This window comes from Glycine max, chromosome 6, assembly GCF_000004515.6.
Source record: "Glycine max cultivar Williams 82 chromosome 6, Glycine_max_v4.0, whole genome shotgun sequence".
In the NCBI taxonomy this organism is placed as follows: domain Eukaryota; kingdom Viridiplantae; phylum Streptophyta; class Magnoliopsida; order Fabales; family Fabaceae; genus Glycine; species Glycine max.
The window spans coordinates 46,501,825-46,511,591 of record NC_038242.2 but is presented as its reverse complement, the minus strand read 5'-3'; positions in this window follow the sequence as shown (position 1 = coordinate 46,511,591).

Sequence of the window (9,767 nt, the reverse complement as noted above, 5' to 3'; positions counted from 1 at the left end):
TATCCTATTCATTTTAGTATAATAAGCAAAAAGGAACCACTGAGTGCGGGAACTATGTAATGCATTAGATGTTAACAATAGTCCTAGGAGGTTTCAAGGATAACTGAGAAATGGTAATTGTTTACTTCACAACTAATTCAATTTCTTATAATTGTTATTATTTACACTCATCTATTAACTTATGTGTTTTATTATATCATGCAATATTTTACTGATCAAAGAAGATCATTGGAACTAGAGAGAATGAAGACAATTCGCATTCGGTGGGAAAGATATTATTTGAAACTTAAAAATCAAACATTAGGAATTTAAGTGATTTTAGAATTGTAGAGAAGTTATTATGTCATTTAGATTAGGTTACAAAATGATTTTATGTATTGACTTTCGTTTTTCTTATAATTCATTGTAAATTTCAATTACATATAATGGACAAAATTTAAATTGGTTGATAAAAATTATCTGGTCTGGTACTGCTTTTGAATTTATAGGTTAACTGAGGTAATTACAAAAACAGACAGGATATTAAAAAGATACAAAAAACAACATCGGTTTTTGAATGACAACATTGATTGTCTAAAAACCGTTGTTAGTAAAAAAAACAACATCGGTTTTCATAAAAAAACCGATGTGCATTTCTAAATATTTTGTTTTTTTTATGATACAACATCGATTTTGTATAAAAACCGATATTGTGTAATTTATTTAACATCGGTTTTGGAAAATCAATGTGAATGTTGAGACTTTTAAAGTCGATAGTTTCAACATTGATTAATAACTGATGTTAAAAGTCTATTTTCTAGTAGTGAATGCATTACTGAATTTCATTTAAAATAAAATAATAGACACAATGTGAAATACAATCCAAATCTTGAATGTTGGCATAAGATCTTGCAATCCTAGTTAATGTATGGACTACATAATTGACTTACCATTATAATGCATTAATTAAAAATGATGGGAAAAATGTTTGGGCGAAATAGTGTGCTAGTATCATTATTAGATATCTTAAGCATGTTTTCAGGGCCAGACATTCAACAAGGCAACTAAGGTCATGGCCTAGAGCCCCCAAATTTATAAGGCCCCCAATTTTTTTAATAGTGGTACTATTAATATAAATTATTTTTTAAAAGCCCACATGCCATTTTTTAGTTTTTGCAAATGAAAAGTCACTCGTAGATGTGATAGTGCATAGTCATAGCTTAAAGAAATTTTTGTTCACGGATTTAATTTTTCACTTTCCAAGTTTTATTGTTTCATTGTTATCTTCTTTTAATTTTAAAATAATTTTGTTTGTTATTTTTATTTTAGTCTATCAGTAAAATATGTCAAATAGAAAGTATGCATCTGGTTTGAAAAATTGAAAAAAAGAGAAGAATTGAAAAATTGATTCAATCTCAACAAGGTGTTCTTAAAAAATTAGTTACTATTTATAAAAAGGATGTTACAACTAGTTCAACACATACAAATATGGTAGAAAATTCTCCTCTAGAAATTCCAAATAATATTAATACGGTAAAGCAAAATATTGATAATTGAAACATTCAAGAGGTAGAAAATCTTAACAATGTGAATAGTCCTAATCCTAGTCAAGAACAAGAGGATAATGAAAATTTACAAAAAGATAGTTTAGAAACAAATAAGGAGCTCAATAGTACATCAAATGAAGTTTCTAAAAATATTTATGATCTAGGACAATGGAAAAATATTGATGAAAACTTTAGAGATTTAATTGTTGACAACGGTCCAATTAGATATAATGATATGCAGTATCCAAAAGATAAAAATAATAGACATTTTTCTTCATTTTACTACCAAAAAGTAATGCCAAATGGAGAAAAATATGATCAAAGATGACTAGTGTATTCAAAGGATTTAGACAAAGTGTATTATTTTTGTTGTAAGTTGTTTTGCTCAAAAAGTAGTGTTTGTATTGTTAATCAATTAGTTAATGAAGGTACTAGAGATTGGAAAAATATTGGTTCCAAGCTTAAGATTCACGAAACAAGTTATGAACAAGTAACTAATATGGATATATTGATCGAATTAGAAACAAGATTAAGAAAGAAAAATACAATTGATAAGGAGATCAAAGAACAAATTAACAAGGAGAAGGAACATTGAAAGAAGGTTTTGGTATGGATTATAACTATAATTAAATATCTTTCTAAAAACAATTTAGCTTTTCGTGGGACAAATGAAAAAATATACCAAAAGGCAATAGAAACTTTTTGAGTTTGATTGAGTTGTTAGCAGAATTTGATCTAATTATGCAAGAGCGTGTTAAGCATATAAAAAATGGTGACCTTCATATTCATTACTTGAGTAAGACTATACAAAATGAACTTATAGAATTGTTAGCTTCTCAAATAAAAAATATTATACTAAAAAAAAGTTAAAGATGCAAATATTTTTCTATCATTCTTGATTGTACTCCGGATGTAAGCCATCAAGAGCAAATGACTCTTATTTTGAAGTGTGTTGATACTTTCAATTGTCCTATCAAAATAGAAGATTAATTTTTAGAGTTTTTACAAGTCAATGACACAACATGAAAATGTCTTTTTGAGGAACTTACTTGGGTATTAAAAAAATATAACCTTGATATTAATGATATAAGGAGGCAAGGGTATGATAATGGGTCTAATATGAAAGGTCAAAATCAAGGAGTACAAAAGAGATTACTATATAAACCCTAGAGCATATTATATTTCTTGCGGTTGTCATAATTTGAATTTAGTTCTAGGTGATATGGCCAATTCATGTACAAGAGTTGTTTTTTTTTTGGAGTTTTGCAATGCATTTATTGTTTGTTTGCTTCTTTGACCAAATGATGAAAAATCTTATAAAAAATGTATCTAAGTTTTCAGTTAAACCATTATCTCAAACTAGATGGGAATGTAGAATTGAAAGTGTTAAAGCCATAAAATGTATCTAATATTTGGTATGATATACTTTTTGCTGTGAATTCTGTAAGTAAGATTATGCAATCTAAAGATATACATATAGATGTTGTTATAGAACACTTAAGAGGCCTTATAACTTATTTGAAAATTTATAGGGAAAATGATTTTGCATCTCCATTAGAATCCACCAAAAAATGACTATTGAAATGGATATAGAGCCCAAGTTCAATGAAAAAACATAAGATTCATAGGAAAAAAACATTTTGATGACATTGTTAGTGATGATAAGAAAATTCTTTTTGGGTTGATTATTTTTTGTATATATTAGGTCAGTTTATTTCTTTTATTGAGAGTCGATTTGAACAATTTTTAGAACATGAAAACATGTTTGGATTTTTTTTTTATTCAAATAAATTTAAAACTTTGAGTGAAGATGAATTGAAAAAAATATTGCATCAATCTTGAAAAGATTTTGAATTTTGAGGATCATATTGATGGTTTTGATTTGTTTTTAGAATTAAAGTTATTGAAAGAAGTTCTAACAAATAAAATTAACACACCATTAAAAATATTGAACTATATAAAAAGGTTAAGTTTTTTTTCCAAATACATATATTACTTATAGGATACTATTAACATTATCTTTAACTGTTGCGACCACTGAAAGAAGCTTTTTAAAATTAAAATTAATTAAATCATAGTTGAGATCAATCATGCTACAGGATAAATTGAATGAATTAGTTATGTTATCTATTGATAGTGAGATTGTAGAGTTACTTAATTATAAAACTTTAATAAATAATTTTATAGCTCAAAAAATTAGAAAAATAACAAAAATTATTAGTCTATATTTTTCCCTGTCTTTTTTCAAAAAAAAAATAAAAATAGACCCTGTCTTAATTTTTGCCTAAGGCCCCGAAATTCCTAGATAGAGCCCTGGATGGTTTCGATCCATATTAAGGAGAAGCAAGAAATTTGCTTACATAGCTTATGTGTACTACCGTTTGATGTATAATTATTGGAGTTTTTAAGTATTTTTTTCAACACCAATGTCTTTATGCCACTAATCATAAGTCCATAAATAGAATTCGAAGATACCTCGAATATGCCAACTTTTCAAGACAAGTGAGACAGCACTACTCGAAGGCTTTCCGGAACATACAAATGACACAATCATTCATTAAATTAGACTTATATAATTATATATAGGTTTATAACTTATAAAATTAGTATTTTATTAATTTTCGTTGATGTAAAATTATTTATTTTATTTTAGTCCTTATAAATTATATTTATTTTTGTTTTTTATTCTTAAAATAATTTAGATCGCTTTTTAAACAATAAAAAATATTATCTAAAATGCTTTAAGAACATAAAATAATAGAAATATAATTTGTAAGAACAAAAATAATTTTTTTACAAGAATAAAACAAAAAAATTAAATTATAAAAACTAAAAAGATATTTAAACCTTCAATTATATGTGATTTTGGTGTTTTAAAATTTTATATTTAATTAAGTTTATTTTTAAATTAGGTAAATTTTTTTTTCTTATTATTTTTATCTAAATATTTCAAATTGTCATTTTATCCTAATATCTAGTTTATGATGAATTTTAAACATAAAGTAATTTTAAAATTTCAAAAGTTAATAATTTAGTGAAAGTTTGATAGATTTAAAAGATTTTATAGAATGTGAGATTGTGGTTTGAACAAGAAAAAATGATTTTTTATTTTAAGTAAAATTTGATGTTTTGGATAGTGAGTTTTTAGAAGAAAAAAAGTTTAAAACAATATATTTGATTACATTTGTGAAGATTTTGAGTAAAATGAGAATTTAAGAGGTGTACACGAAAGAAATAGAAGATTTTTTTTAAAATAAAATATAAGAGATGTGGATCCCACAAAATATAATATAAATTTTTTTGGTATATTATTTCGCTCCTTTGAATCAAACAAAGCCTAAAGATTTATATTTTATATAGAAGAAAATTGACGGAAGAATCAATTTTACTATTTTTATAAAAAAAAATACAAGGATTTAATTAGTTAAAAAAATTGAGGAATCTAAATCATATATAATCTAAACTAAAGGAATCAAAGGCACAATTAAACTATTGGAATACCATTTAGTTATCATAATATTATACAACACAGTTTTAAAGTATATTTTTACACCACTATTTTTCTTTTTATTTCTCAGTGTCATATCAACTTTATATCACACAATTCACTCTCTTTTCTTTCTATCATTCTCTTGGTTGTAAAGAAATTGTAAAAAATCATTTTTCATATTAATTATTGAGATTATTTTCTTGTGCCAATAAAGGGCTAGCTGTCTGGTTGGTGGCTGCACAATATGTTAGTGCGTAAGCAATTTTTTTGCTTTTACTATGCATGCCTAAGTGCGTAAAGGCTAAAGCATCTCGATCTCTCTCTCCCTTTCTGGATAATATGTTTAGTTTTGCTCATTACTATTATAAATTAGGAGAACATAGTTAGAGAATGCTGGTATGTGAAAATAACTGTATTTGGCAAAAGAAAAAGCAAACTACGTGGCTATTTTATTTTAAAAAAAAAATCTAATTACCTTCTTGTTCATATTAGAAAAAGTTGTTTACTAACAAATATACATTAAGTTTATTGGTATAATATTTATTTAACAAAAGATAAACTATTAATTAATATAAAAATATTAAACCAAAATGGTTGAAAATAGGAGGCTCTACTAAAAGTGGATAGTTAGTTTTTTCGATTAAGATTAATTATTATTAATAAAATTGGTGAATATTTTACACTAATAATATATGAATCAAATTATACTGTGTAACTTTGTCAATTATTATACCATTCTTTAATCTTCAATTGAATAATATTTTCTTTAAATTCACTGTTTGAATTGAAATTCTCTTTACTTATTTATTGTTGTTCAATTTTAATAAAATTTGACTCAAATGATCTTGATAATATATATGTAGATATAATTTAAAGGTTGGATCAATAAAAATTATATTTTATATCAAGTTATAAAAATAATGTAATAATTATCACAATTACACCAATGTAATTTGATCCTTCCTCTCTATATATATTTCTCCTATGTAAACATATTGCAAATTTATATATTAATAGTATAATAATGCCTTAACACATTACTCCATTGCTATAAAAATTAGTAAATATTATCGTACACCACATGATTAGTATAAGGCATACTATTATTAGTGAACTGTGATAATTATATAATATATGGATACTTTTTTTAAAAAAGAAATGTATGAAAAAAGGTTTTATGCCGTGTGTGTCCCTCAAATCAGTTTAATTGGTTTTAAGTTGTGAGCATATATTGTGAGTGTACGAAATTGATTTCCTACAACGTGTTGTACCTCTTTTTATTTTATTCTCTTATTTTCTTTTCCTCTCCTTTCTATAAGACTTATTATGGATGTTTTCCTTATGCTAAAAAATGTTGTTATACCGGTATCAAAAAAGTTGCATGTGTTAAAATTATTTGAAGACTGCTTTTAGCATCTTTGATCTGATATATTCTGGTCTATAATCACTATTCACGGTACACATGTCTTTTAAAAAGTTAATTAAGGATCAACTTGTAAAATGGAATGCCCTTCGTTAAAATATTGATGCAAGTGGTTTGGGAATCAGATTCTCCATTTTTTAAGTTTTTGCATTTTAATTTAGGCATCGATCTCATCATTGTTAAAAATATTTCTATCAGTATAAAATAATTAAGTTTTTTTAACTATGTTTATTATTGATTTTGATCAATCATATAAAAAGAAAACTTTAAACTGTTATCTAATCAAATATTATTATGAATTATAGCTCCAGACAAATTATATGTATAATATTATAAATGTAAATTCTATAATTGTCTAATAATTGCTAATTATGAGTATATATTGGAGTTAAATTATATAGGAATTTGTAATTTTTTTTTTCATATTTTCTTTCTTTTTGAGCAAATAATTGTTAAATTAACATCATTTAAATTTTTGTGAAGAGAATATTAAAAGTGATGATTTTTTTATGCTTAGTGAGCAAAATAAAACCTAAAAAAATAGGATAATTAAAGAAAATATACTAATTAAGGAAAGTATGAACTAATTAAGAAAAACATACTAATTCAGGAAAGTAGAAGACTTAGCGTCATAAGCCTCAAGGTTGCGTGAAAACTAAGCTAATCTACACCTTTAAAAGAAAAAGAGAGAAGAAGGAGAAAAAACACATAGAAACTTTAAGAGAATACAATTTCTTATAGAAGACTAAAAAGTTAGAAGAAGGAGAAACAAACATTGGGAGTCATTCCTTTCCTCCATTGCCTTTCTTATCTTCTTCTCCTTTACTAAATATTCTTCACTTGTAATTGTAAAGCCTCTATGACAATGAGAGATTAAACCCCCTTTGTTGGAAACTTGACCGTCAACTACTCTTGATATAATTTTTCTTTCAATCTATTTATGAATATTTTATTTGCATTATCTTTTCTTGTGCTTAATATTATTGCTTGTGACTTGATCACCTATTTGTATGGCAAATTTTAGGGGTAATGTTGGAAAACGTTATTTTCTAATAGAACTAGAAAAAAGTATCTAAATAAAGTCATCGCTAGGGATAGGTTGATATGTGTTTAACCTGTTATACATCTTTATTCTTAATGCAATTTACTATTTTAACCCTCCAAAGGGATTTGAGAGAGAAAATAAATAAATTAAACTCTTTCATACGCGGGACTAAAGTTAGAGTATAGTAGTAGATGCAGGTGTAAATTGAGATAATTATAAATAAAGAAAAATCATTAATAGTGCATCAATGAGTAGTTCTGACAGGATAAGTTTTCAATATTCTAATCTTCTGAATTTAACTTCTATAATAATTGACTTTTCTTTCCTTTCTGTTTTTAATTAATTAATTTAAATTATTGTTTAATTTCTTCTTTTGTTTGATTTAATTTTCTGCCAATTTAAATTACTTTTTTCTCATAATATTTTTAAATTAATTTTATTTAACCTCTTTTATTAATAAAATATTTATCTATCTAAGTACAAACAAAATGTATGTGAATTTAACACTCAGATTTCCATTTTAACTTTACTATTTGGGATGAATTTGTGCATTTGTCAATCTATCAACATTGTGTTTAGGAAGAATTTTAATTGCTTAACTAGTTTTCGAGTTGCTTTAGAAAAGAAGAAAAACAAACTAGTTTTCGAATTTTAGGGTTAGTTTTACAATTGTATCTATAAAAATACCCAAGTGAATATTAAAAAATATACATTGTTGTATCACTAAAATAATTATCTAATGTACTTAATGCTTATTAATTTCACGCATATTTTGATGATATAGTTAACAACCAAGAATAAGAATCCTCTTAAAAAAAACCAAGAATAAGAATAGGCGGGCATCTTAAGTTTTTTGCAACCTTGAAAGATCCATCTTCATAGGAATTATTTTAGCATGTCTCTTATAATAAGGGTTGAAATAGAATAAGTTAAATAAATTTTGTCTAGATAGGTTTCACCTGTTCAAAAAATTAAAAAATTCAAAGCCAAAATCAATCTAACTTATTACCCGCCAAAGAGTTCTTACATAGATATGACATATCCTTAAATTGACTAGTCAACTAATAGCCCAATAGGAAAAATCTTTATCTAAAACAAATGATAAACTGTGAAAATAAAATCAATATTGCTCAAGGCATGAGATGAGAACTTAGGTAAGATAAACTTTATAAGAGCCTAATCTAATTTTTTTTCTTGCAAGACTCTAATCTAATTTATTTATATGATAAGTTTGTTTTTAAGATTTAATTTGACCTTTTGGTTAACCTATTAAAAATCTTGCAACAAAACTTCTAAGTAGAACATAATTATCCTTCAATAAACTTATAGATTTAGCTTTTTATGTAAGTCAACATGCTTAATATTTTAAAAGGTAAATAAATATATAGTTTGATGCAGGTCAGTGTAGTTTGAAATAATTTGGTGTAATTCGATTCAAAATGATTCAATCTAGTTCTATATATGCACCTAAAAAAATATAATTATGTTTGGTTTACCCAAATTATTTTGTACATAGTTCAGTTCAAGCAAACCACATTTATATATAGTTCAAAATAGTTAACGACAATTCAATTTAGTCTAGTTTGAACTAAACAACCAAAGCTGTAGAAAAAAAGTTTTGCTAACCCAGAAACTTGGCTCAATTTATTTCTTTCATTCTTGACCAGCATGAAACAATTTTTGAATATGTTGCTTAATTGGAGAGATAACTTGAATCTTTCAATTGTAGAAAACGTGGACTCAAGCATAGATCAAAACAAACAAATTTTGTAAAGTTTGTGACATGAAAATATTTGATTCTCATACATGCTTCAATAATGAAATCATTTGATTTTTTACAATATTGATCTAAACACATAGGTTAACAAAATTACTCAATCAATTTTATGATTCATAGAGAAAAATGAGAGAAATCAAGGACAAAAATAGAGTTATTCTTCACAAAGTTTTTTATATATATATATTTTTTTAATTTTTAAATATTATTGTAGTGGTTTTAAATTGTCAACATGCTAATTACAGAAGCAAGCAGAAACATGTCCTAGCCAATAAATATTATTTTGTAGTGATTTTTAACTGTTGCTATGTTAAAATTATTAGTAAACATTGATTTTAAATTGACAGAAGGACCAACTTGACCCAAATGTATAAACATAAAGGAATAAATTGATTTTTTTAAAAGAAATAATCAAATTGAATAAAAAAACTAAGATAAAGGACTAAATATATAATTTAACCTATTTCAAAACTATTTATTATTGGTTAAATATGTTTAAGAAGTCT